Consider the following 12,187-nt stretch of genomic DNA (forward strand, 5'->3'; position numbering starts at 1 on the left):
TGATCACACTAAGCAATATAACACACCGTGGTCAGTTCTCTGTCTATACTGGGAACCCAGCCTGCTCTCCTCCAATGATCAGACTTGTCCTGGCATGCCCCTGCCACACAGCCATTCACTGGCAAACTCAGTGTGCTGTTGCATCTCCTCCCCCAGCTCTTATGCAGCTGGGAAACGGAGGGAAATGTGATCATTTATAGGGAAAAAAAAGGAAAAAGGGTGTTTATTTTTTTTAAATCGATACAAAAAATATTTTGCCTTTCATTTATATTTTAAACTGAATGGGTCACTTTACAAGGTGATCATTTACAATCACTTTAAATAACACCCGGTGGGTAAGCTCCGCCCACTCGCGGAGATTAATGTGGCGAATTCTCTTCCTCCCATCGTCCAGGCCGTGTTCCCATGGCATTCCCCAGGGCCGCCTACTGGGTGAATACATACCCGCCGGTGACGCGTGACGTAACCACGCCCCTGTGGGCGTGGCCACGCCGCGCGCCCGTCGACAGAGAGACGCCTTTCAGCCCCATCAGCTGGTTGTTTTCCAGCTGATTCAGGGAGCTGATCCAATTATGACCAATTACCTAATTATAAAATGGGAGGTTCATCTGGAGGCTGTCAGTTTTCTGACTGCGGCAAGGAGATCCACTGCCTATTGCTCTTACTCTGGTTTAGAAGGTAAACATTATTTTTGCCGTTTGGCTAGTTAACAAAACCCTCACTCAGCTTGTTTATCCTATTACTACTCTACCATTACTCTAATGCCTCTGTACATACATTTCTATGTGGGATTAACTCAAAGAAAATAAAAAAACTTTTCCCTTTTTTTTTATATAACATCCAGCTTCTACTGGTTATATAAACAGGCGTCTCCCTTGTGAAAGCATTGCAGTGCATATCTCTTAGGGCTCTTTCACACGGGGCGGATCATTAATGATCCGCCCCGTGAACCTCTGCTTGCTCAGCGGGGATCGCTCCGTTGAGAACAGCAGGTCCATTTCCATCAGATGCCATCCGATCCAATCTGCTAGATGGATGGGGAATGGAATCCCCATCCACATGTTTTTAGTTGACTGGATCTGATGCAGGTGGGTGTAAACAGACACATGTCCATTTACATCAGTCTCCCCTTAGGGAACAATGGGTGGTCTAATTTGGGCTGCCTGAAAAACGGACAGGCAGACCCAATCAGTGTGCTTATGTGAAAGGGGCCTAAAGCCTTGTTCACACAGGACATACACAGCGTAACTTTACAGGGATGCATAGGTGTTCTGTTCATCTCTGTGCTGGCAGTCCCATTGATGTCATTTGGAATGTAGCAACTGCACCAACAGTGTCGTTGCTCCCAATTTTACACCCATGTAGGTCCGCATGCATGTCCCTGAGCTCACACTGTCTGTGTTTGGGGTCATGTACCCACACAGATGTCAGATTGGGAACAGCAGCTATGTTTGTACAGTCGTTGCATCCCAATGACATAAATGGGACTGCCTGTACGAGGATGCATGGAATACCGGGTAAACATGGTCCTCCATGGGCGTACACTTTAGTATGCCACATGTGAATGAGGCTTTAGTACTAATTTTGTGTTTTTGTGCAATATTAGTGTATTTTTTGTGAAAATAGCAATATGATTTGCGCAATTATTGCGGGGCCCAAAAAATCTGTAGCACTTTTGTTTATTCTACAGGTCATGTGGGGGTCATGTTTGAGGGGTCTTTTCAAATTCTGAAAGCTGTAAATGAATAATGAAAACCTCCAGATTTTTACAATTTTGCAAAAAGGCGCAATTTAAAATTTACAAATATTTGTTATTTTTTAACTTCATACAGGTTAAGATTTTATATTTAGCAGGGATTTTGTAAAATAAGCTGTGTTTTTATCTGCAAATACTGGTTCTAGTGTATTTTTTGTCACTATATTGGTTTGATAAACATTTAAGCAAATACCGCAGGGTCTAAAAAATCAGTAGCACCTTCTTTTTATTATAATGTATGGTTTTGTGGGTCTTTTACAAATTCTGAAATCTGTAAAAGAAAAACCTTCAGATTTTTTGAGAAATGTGGATATTTACACTTTCGTCCCTCATCTTCCAGGACAGCTACTTGAGAGAATATTGGCTCCACCCTCTACAGGAAACACAAATTGGATATAATTTAAAAGGCCCCTCCCTTTCCTCTGACCTTCAGAGGTCAGAGGAAAGACCCTCCAGGAGCACCAGGAGCACCGACACATTTTTTTGTTTTTCCTAGGTCTGGTAACTGTGGTTGGTGGGCCCCCTGCTCTGACAAAATCCAGTACTGGTTGTGGCCAAGTCCTGGATGTGTTCAGTCCCCATTTAGGTCAGCCAGAAGGGTTCCCTATTGTTGGAGGTTCTTGCTCACCTGCAAGGGTAAATGGCAACTTCCTTCAGGTTCTCCCTTTCTTTTTAATTTTCTGCGCCGTGTTCATAAGGAACATGGCGCAGTACACTGAGGACATGCTGCCTGGGATAGTAGCCTATTCTCCTTGGCCGATCACCACTCAACAATGGAGCTTGAAGATGGGCCTGAGGAGGGAGCACCAGCTCGGATGGAGCCAGCAGCAGCCTTCGGTTCCCATACTACCCCCAAGGTAAGCCCTTATGTAACAGGGGACCTTTTTTTGTATGGACCTGCCTTTTTCTTATGGTTTTTGTTTCTGTTCTTCTCTAGGATAGACAGATGGGAAAAAAAGCGGAAACTGTAGAGCCAGGCTACCTGATAGATATAAAAATGTTTTTTGTGAAGATTTTTTTCCATCTAGGGCTAGTTCAGAGACAGTGCAGCAGGTCTGGGACCTTCTTCCTCTGGTCCCAGGACTCAAGAACCTTCAGTTTCAGTTAGACCCCCTCCTTGGTCCAAGATCAGTGATTCACACTATTCCTCAGATCCAGAAGAAGGGGAGAACCCGAGCTCCTCATCTGATGTGGATTCCGCATCAGTGGGGGAGGCAGGTAACCCTAAGTTTCTTTTCCAAGCAGAGGAAATTGATGAACTTTTGAAATCAATTTATGCCTCTGAACAGATTGAGATACCACAGCAAATCCAATCTGTACAGGATAGAATGTATAGGGGCCTTCAGAGGCGGAAGTCACGGACTTTTCCGGTTTACCGGTCACTTAAGAATATGATTCTGTCATAATGGTGTAGCGCCCCCTTACTTTCAGTACGGGCACTACGCTAAAGTTAGTGGGGGAGTGGGAGAGTTATGTTGCTTTCACTCTTAATTTTGCTAAATTTGGGCTGCTGTCATTCCGGAACTGTCCTGTGGGTCAGACTGAGGGGGTATCGCTACACGTGGGGGCTGGTCCGGGATTTCGGCTGTTACCATTGACAACAGAAACTGAGTACCAAGTTTATTAAGAGCAGAGAGTCGTGTATTATACTGTGCGGCATCCAGTCTGTTAACTTCAAGGTCGCTAAGCCTGGGTGTACATGCAGCACGGCAAGCGCCTATAACGTGTCCGGACAAGTTCTTCAAGTGGGAGGAGGCACCCACCCCTGCGTGAGATGTATAATAGAGTCTTCGCGCCATTTCAGCAGAACACTGCCCACCTGCAGGAGAGAGAGAGACCACGTGGCGATGTCTGCTTCCCTACCACCGAGTGTTGTTACTCAGCGATTGAGGCCCCCTACCACTTCACCGGGGACCTCCAACATGTTTGCCCCGTCTGGAGTGCCAGTGACGGACACCGGGGTCCATATGTCCACCGAGGGACAGTTTGTGCTCCTGTCGAGCGGAGGGACCGAGATGTTGGGACTACTTTGCCCTCGTTGCGAGGAGCTGTCTGTGAAGGTCCAGCTGTTTGCCCGATGCCAGAGATGCCGGGCCTACCTTTTTGCTGCTACATCGCCCGTTAAAACTCCAAGGGAGTATAGGGTGAATTATGTCACAGCTGCCATCACCGCAGAGGAGGAAGCCACATGGTCGAAGCCATCCCATCGGTGGAGATCGTGGAGCTGGCGGCTCCCAACGTTGAGGTCATCTTGGTCTCAACCACCCTGTCCTTGCCTTCGGCTGCCTCGCCACCTCATTTACCGGAGGTAAGCCCGATGACCGAGATAGACCAGACAAGTGTGACGGACGTGACTGATACACAGGCTGAGACCACGTCGGAGACCACCACTTCCACAGGGGTCACCGTGTGGCGTGCCTCTATTGGAGCAGGATCTGCTCCAACCTCCTGAAGCCGCGGTTGAGGCCTACCACCTCAGCGCTCTTTATCCGACTGGCCCAGAGATCCATCCAAGGTCTACGATTACTTGCCGGCTGAGGAACTGAATTCTTCAGAGGTCGATTCACATTCGGGAGGAGATGATCTCCCGAACTGTCTCTTTGAGCCACGATTCCCGGAATCCCAAGGGTTCGGAGGATTCCGCACCGCCAGCAGGACCAGGAGGAAGAAATGCTCTGGCCGGAGCGCATCGCGCGGGTCCCAACAACCGTCCATGGACGTTCCGCAGCTAACCTGGGGAATTGGTGAGTCAAGTTCTGTACCCGTTGTTTCGCTCATCACCCCCGTGCCCCTTGTTGCTCCCATTTTGAAAAGGGCACCAGATGCTATCGTGCTGCCGGGACGGGGAGACCCACGTACTCTGCCAAATTTGGCCAGGCTGCAGCGCCTGGTGATCCAGAGAGTCGCTGCTACTCATGGGTACAAATTCCCATACGTGCCTCCTTCCCTGCTGAAACAGATTGACCAAGAACGGGAAGCTTGGTGCCAGGAGGCTATTTGGTCGCACTTACAGATACCCCGCATTTTGGAAGGCGCGGATCTCAGACTGGCGTATCTGAACACTAAGTTTGAGGCCTGCCACCGATATTGGAGTTACGGCCGTCACATTTACAGCGACCGGGTCGTGCTGAAATCTCCTGGGAAAGAGGACCGGGTGTTTTCGGTCACCACGACCACTGCAGGTGGCACCATTGTAATTTTGCCAGACCCGTGCTATTACAAGTAGACTGCATGTCGGGCTGATCTGATATGTTCCTTTCTTTTCAGAAGTTTTGGACAAGGGTTTTCACCCTCACTCAAGTTGTTTTTCTCCCGGATTCCCCTTTCCCCCTGCTTCTCCAGATCCACATGGGTGCACTTGTGAAGAACTCTGGGAGCGGTGGGTTCAAGTCAGTTAGAATGGGGCCTTGCCAACTTCTCTACAGCATCGGAAGACTCAGCAAAAGACCTGTTTCATCTCTTTACTTCCTTTTTGCTGATACTTCTTTGCACTAAACTAGGACTGACGTAGTACCAGCGCACTGACCGCTAGGGGCAGCGTTCTTACTTGTACATATTAGTTTTATTGTTTCTTGCTATGGCACAAAATCACTGCTCAGCACTTACATTTAAGCCTCTTTTGGAGGAAGGGAAACTTCACACTCTAACGAGAGGGTGCAGTCTCAATTCTGACTTTGGAGATTTGTATATATCAGGATGTATATTTTTGTGTATTTTCTCTTTTGTGTTTTCTATGCAGGTTATTGGACCCACCTACTAGCAACACTGCGGAGAATGGGCAGCATAGATAGCTAGGGCTGTGTATGTTTGTATGTCATGTGTTATTTAAATTACCAATACTGTAATTTCATGCTTTAAATTATGTTTTCCTTCTTTCCTACTTTTCTGTCATTTAGCAGATATCAGGCTGGCATTCAGGCTTGAATGCTTTAGGACACTGGGGACAGTATCATTTCAGGCGGGGGGAGTATGTAGCGCCCCCTTACTTTCAGTATGGGCACTACGCTAAAGTTAGTGGGGGAGTGGGAGAGTTATGTTGCTTCCACTCTTAATTTTGCTAAATTTGGGCTACTGTCATTCCGGAAATGTCCTGTGGGTCAGTCTGCTCTCCGGGGGGCCCCGGCGACATGGCCTACCAGGCCGGGGACGCATGCTACGCAGAGTTCCCTGCTGATGCTGAAGGGGGCCCTAGCGACTTGCTGGGGACCCATTCCTATTGAAGAGATCCCAAGCTGTATGCTGTTCGGTGGGGGATCGTCTTGAGGAGAACCAGGAGGCAGGTGATCCAAAAGGGCTTGAACGAACCATCGGGGATCTGGTTACCAGGAACTGACAGATAACCATAGACTGTCAACTGGTGACCCCTACTAAAAAGAGAACTTTCTGGGAGGATTCACTCTACAGTCCAACATTGGGCCTGTGGCAGAGGTCTTCATCTAGAACGCTAAATTCTACTAGAGCCAAGTCAGTGAGAGAGACTTGTTCCTCCCAGCAATCTTAAGTGACATTCCGGCTGCCAGGCTTGTGGCAGAAGTCTGTCGGGAGGCACTTTACCCACTCTGGCTAGAGTGGCGACGCAATATACAGTTATTGAAAGCAGGCTTGCTTTCCTGTTCATCCACGCCTGATACTGCAAGGTTTTCTTTATTTCATCAACCTGTCCTATCTACCTCCCGCTGGTGTTGGTCATGTTGGACCCAAAGAAATAAAGCATTTGAAAAACCTCAACTATTGATTGGACATTCGCTTACTGCTCTGCTCACTAACTTCACCCCTAGACAACACTTACAGTGGGAATCAAAAGTTTGGGCACCCCAGGTAAAAAATTCCTATCAATGTGCATAACGAAGCCAAGGAAAGATGGAAAAATCTCCAAAAGGCATCAAATTACAGATTAGACATTCTTATAATATGTCAAAAAAAGTTAGATTTTATTTCCATCATTTACACTTTCAAAATGACAGAAAACAAAAAAAAAATGGCATCTGCAAAAGTTTGGGCACCCTGCAGAATTTATAGCATGCACTGCCCCCTGTGCAAAGCTGAGACCTGCCAGTGTCATGGATTGTTCTCAATCATCGTCTGGGAAGACCAGATGATGTCAATCTCAAAGGTTTTAAATGCCCAGACTCATCTGACCTTGCCCCAACAATCAGCACCATGGGTTCTTCTAAGCAGTTGTCTAGAAAACTGAAACTGAAAATAGTTGATGCTCACAAAGCTGGAGAAGGCTATAAGAAGATAGCAAAGCGTTTTCAGATGTCAATATCCTCTGTTCGGAATGTAATTAAGAAATGGCAGTCATCAGGAACAGTGGAAGATCCGGAAGACCAAGAAAAGTATCAGACAGAACAGCTCGCAGGATTGTGAGAAATTGATACAAAAAAATCACTGGCGCTCTATGGGAGAAAAATATTGTCCAATAGCATGTTTGAAAACCCTCGTGTGGGCTGTGAACAGTCCGTGCTGCAGGAGTCCGGGTACTCTGAAGTACCACTAATACACAATTACACAAAAAGGAAATCTGCGCTCATGAAGGTTCACCAATCTAAATCCACTCAATATTGATGAAAAAGAAACATTCAATAAATCTCTAATTTTTGGAAGAACCAGTCCTTTATAAAAAGAAATTTCCAAAATATACAATGTACACAGCACAATACAAAATATATATAAAAAGTCGTTCCCAATGGCTGAATGAAGCAAGCAATCTCTCAGGGCTTCAAAGAGTTAAAGTTTGCGGTTTCAGTTTTGGGCTGTCTTGCATGACAGAATCAGTGTAAGTTGTGATGATAGTACATTACCCAGCCAATGCGGACATCAATCGAATGTCCCTCTCCTAGCTGGTACCAGTTGATCCGGGGTCCTGGACGCTCTCCTGTGTGGGGCTGGAAGCACCGCAGACCCGATAATAGCAGCTGCCGGGGACACAGCGCGGGGAGGCCAATAGCAGAGGATGCTCTCCCTGGGTGAACACGCTGGCGTCTCACGTCTGAGACGCCGTCTTGGTCAGCAGGATGTAGCACAGGGAGATGCTGGGCGCCCTCTGGTGGACAAAAATGCAAATAGCAATGTGGAAAATCAAAAAACTGTTGAATGGCGTTTTTGATGGAAATCAATATTTAAAGTTCTTATTAGTAGATAGGGTCTTCCATAGTAAAGAGGGGGTGTTTAAAAAGGTCCTAGACGACGCGTTTTGCCCTAACAAGAGCTTTGTCACAGTCATTAGGACCTGGATATAGAGTTTTTAATTATATAGACTAAAAAGGGGGAGAAATTTTGTAAGGGAGAGGGAAAAGGGGAGTGGATCATGAGAACATGTATACCAAACCGAGAATTTTAACCCTTTGTGTGGTCAACAAACAACAAACACCAAACGCATATAAAAACGTCACATGAATCTTATAAAAATTTAAAAACTTGTTCAACTGTGGTCAATTGCTAAACAGGAAAAAAGCAACAATTTTTGTGTGTCCAACTAGACATTAAATTCCATTACAAAATATATCATTCAAAGATAATAACAATAATATATAATGCCAGCAAAGCCTTACGGGGGCACTCCATTAGGATAGTGCCCTCTAGTGGTAATGAATAAAATAATAAAATCTATTGATAAGATATATTTAATAAAATATAGGGTTTGGAAGCTATATATATATGTATGGGGGACGAGGATTTAAATGAGAACATTAACTTCAATTTCCTCATTTAACCCCTTCGGTGCCAGACAGTCGAACCTATGTATCCAAAAGACCTCCCTTCTGCACAGAAGGGAGAATCTTTCATTAATAGTCAAGGTTCCTTTCGGAATGTGCTCTATCACAAAGACTTCTAGATGTTTGAAGTCTCTATTGTGACAGAGATTAAAATGCCGAGGAACACTATGTTCTGTACATCCCTTTTTAATTAAGCGACGGTGATCGCCAATTCGGGCACGTAGTGCTCTGATGGTTCGGCCCACGTAGAAAAGACCGCAGGGACACCGTAAGACATAAACAACAAATTCTGTGGAACATGTCACGAAATGTTTAATACTAAGTGATTTTCCAGAAGGTAGGTGTATCTTGTCCGTGCCATGGGTAATGAATTGGCACGTCAAGCACGCCCGTTTCTTGCACTGAAAAATCCCCTTACGGTCATTAAAGTAACTTCTGATGTCTAACGGAGAGCCTGATGATTTCTTTTGAATTTTGCTGGGAGCTAAAATATTTTTAATTGTTCGGGCCCCCCGGAAAGTAACCTGCGGGGTGGCTGGAAGTATTGGAGCCAATCTTTGATCTAAATGCAATATTTTAAAATGTTTCTTTATAATGTTGGCGACTGATTTATAACAATCATTATATGTAGTAACAAATCTAGTGGTATATTCATTGGCCAGATGTTTTTTAGTTGTTGCTGTCTCAGGAGATCTCAGGAAAAAGGAAAAGGCCTCCTTGACTAGCTTTTCAGGATAGCCTTTTTCTTCAAATTTCTTCTGCATTAAGATGCTCTGTTCAATATACTCATCATCCCGGGTGCAATTCCTTTTAAGTCTATTGAATTGTCCTTTTGGAATATTCTTCTTCCATACTGGATGATGGCAGCTATCAAAATGTAGATACGAATTACCATTGGTTGGTTTATTGTGATTTTTGGTAATTATTTTGTCCTGTTCGTGTGTTACCACTAGATCCAAAAAAACTAATTCATGGGGGTCTATTACATATGTGAAAGTTAGATTTTAATTGAAAATTAAAAAAATGCCGGATCCGAAAGCTATTCATAAGGGGATAAAAGAACTTGAAGAGAACAAACAAATTATTATTTTTTTTTTTACTTTCAAAATTTTTGTTTATTTGCAAAATAGTGAAAAATACAGAGGGTTACATTGCGTCTAGAACAAAGCACTACCCATATTTGTACATAAAATAGTGCATGGCATACAGATTCGGTAAACAACAATTGACCAAATCGGGCCTGACACGTGTGAAACCATCAACAAGAAAGGAAAAAAAATAATATAAAACAAATCCAATACCATGCAGTGGGACAAGCTTGTAAGACTATCCGAATCCATGTAAGCAAATAATTTGGGAGGAGAATTGCAATGCAAACCCAAAGAGCAGAATATACAGGTTAAAAAGTAAAGACAAGAAAGAGAGGAACAGAAAAGAGAGAATCAAGGAGACACAGTCTATCAAGCTGTGACAGCAGGAAAAAGTACAAAATAATCATAATAATAAGACAAAAAAAAAGAAAAGTTGTCATGCATTGTTATTACAAATCAAAGCTGGTCATCTGCAACTTGGGATTGAATACGAAACAACCACCATGGGTTCCACTTAGCTTAAAAAATAGGCATTGAGTCATGTAATTTATGAAATATCCGTTCAGAAAGCATAATCTGATCCATCCTGGACAAAACCTGAGAAAGGGTGACAGCAGGGGACTTCCAGTTGAGAGCCACCACCCAAAGGACTGCCGTGCAGAAGGTGTATATCAGGCGTCTAAAAGGTCTAGGAGTGTCTGGGATTTTTTCAAAGAGTAGGCAATGTCTATATGACAAGACTATGGGACCGCTTCCCAACTTGTCTATGAGATCAAAGACCCCCTTCCAGACCTGGGAGACCTGCCCGCACTCCCAAAAAATATGAAAAAAAGAGCCAAGGGTAGGGCAACCCCTGAAACAATTTGGGGAAGTCTGGGGGAAAATCTGGTGTAAGCGTTGGGGTGTATAATACCAGCGAGTGTAGAATTTAAGCGCTGTCTCCCTGAATGACAGTGAAACTGTACTTTGACGAATATTCAGCCAGTTCCTCTCCCAATCCTCCAGCTCATACTCCAAGCCCAAATCAGACTCCCACTTGGTCATATATTTCAATTTGTCCCGGTTCCGATCACCGGATAAAACATTATATAGTAGGGAGATCAGGCCCCTCTGTCTAGGACCAGACCTGCAAATCGACTCAAAGGATGAGCAAGTGGGAGAGAGGGTCAGCGAGTAGTGGGTCAAAAAGAAGTGTCTAAGCTGCATAAACCTATAGAACTCACTAACTGGGGCCCCCTTAGTAGTTTGCAGGTGGGTAAAAGAGATGAATGCATCATTATGCTGAAAGTCCTCCAGAGTTGTCAGGCCGGAGGAAGTCCACCAATCAAATGATTCAGGGTTCAAAAAGGCAGAGGGCAGTCTGGGGTCCCCCAGAAAGGAAGATCCCGGGGGAGCAGCTGAGGCAAAAGAAAGAGAGGAGCAATACCTTCTCCAAAGATTCAAACCCTGAGCCACCAAAAGATTGCGATCCGCCAACTCCGGAGGACGAGGGCCCGAAAACCACAAAAGGCCTGGTAAGTATAAAGGATGAATAGAGTCATGTTCGAACCTGACCCAAGGGACTCCAGGTCTTCTAATGGACCATTGTGCTTGCTGGGAGAACCTACTTGCCAAATAGTAAAGCCATAGCTGTGGGACCCCCAAACCCCCGAGTTTACCAGATCTATAAAGAACCTCCCTCGAGAACCTAGCCGGTTTGTCACTCCAAATAAATCTGTTGATACAGGATTGAAACTTAAGGATAAATTTTTTAGGGACCGGAGAGGGAAGGGCACGGAATAGGTATAATATTTTGGGGAGGATGGTCATTTTGACAGCTGTAATTTTACCCATAAAGGAGATATTATAAAGGGACCAGGATTTCAACAATTTTTTGAGGGAAGTAATCAGAGGGGGATAGTTAAGGTTGAACATTTCACTATAATCTCCAGAGAGCTTTATTCCGAGGTAGGGGAGGGCAGGCCCGGCCCAAGAGAAAGGGAATGATTGTTTGATAGGAGTCAATTCTGCCTGGGAGAAACCCACTGGGAGGGCCAATGACTTAGAAACGTTGACTGTAAGACCTGAGATGCCCGCAAAAATAGAGAGGGTCTCCAGAAGGTTCGGCAGTGTTACTTCAGGGTTGGTCAAAAAAAGCAACACATCATCTGCGTACATACAGAGCTTATAGTCCGAACCTGCCTTGGTGTATCCAGAAATCAAAGGGTGACTCAATATTGCAACAGCTAATGGCTCAATTGCCAGGGCAAAGATTAAAGGGGAGAGTGGACAACCCTGTCTTGTACCTCTACCAAGCTGGAAAAATTCGGAATTGCACCCGGGAATCCTAATTCTAGTGCAGGGGTTGGAATATAGGGCTCTAAACACATTAAGAAATTCCCCTTTGAAACCGAAACGCTGTAGCAAAAGAGAGACATAATTCCAAGAAACACAGTCAAAGGCCTTATTTATATCTAAACTTAGCATGAATAATTTCCTAGAATTGAGATTGGCATCTTGTAAAATATTTGTGGTTAAACGAATGTTATCAGTGATAAATCTATGAGGAATGAAACCTGCCTGATAGGGGGAAATCAAGGAAGAAATAATGGAGCCTAATCTGTCCGCCATAATTCTACTGA

General features: G+C 44.7%; 1 protein-coding gene across 1 annotated transcript in view; it reads right to left on the reverse strand.

Annotated features, from left to right (window-relative positions):
• Window positions 1–12,187, reverse strand: part of LOC120920162 (NACHT, LRR and PYD domains-containing protein 12-like) — a 487,778-nt gene that overhangs the window by 291,682 nt on the left and 183,909 nt on the right. The gene's annotated exons all lie outside the window — the stretch shown is intronic.

Source organism: Rana temporaria, chromosome 13 (assembly GCF_905171775.1).
Source record: "Rana temporaria chromosome 13, aRanTem1.1, whole genome shotgun sequence".
Lineage (NCBI taxonomy): Eukaryota > Metazoa > Chordata > Amphibia > Anura > Ranidae > Rana > Rana temporaria.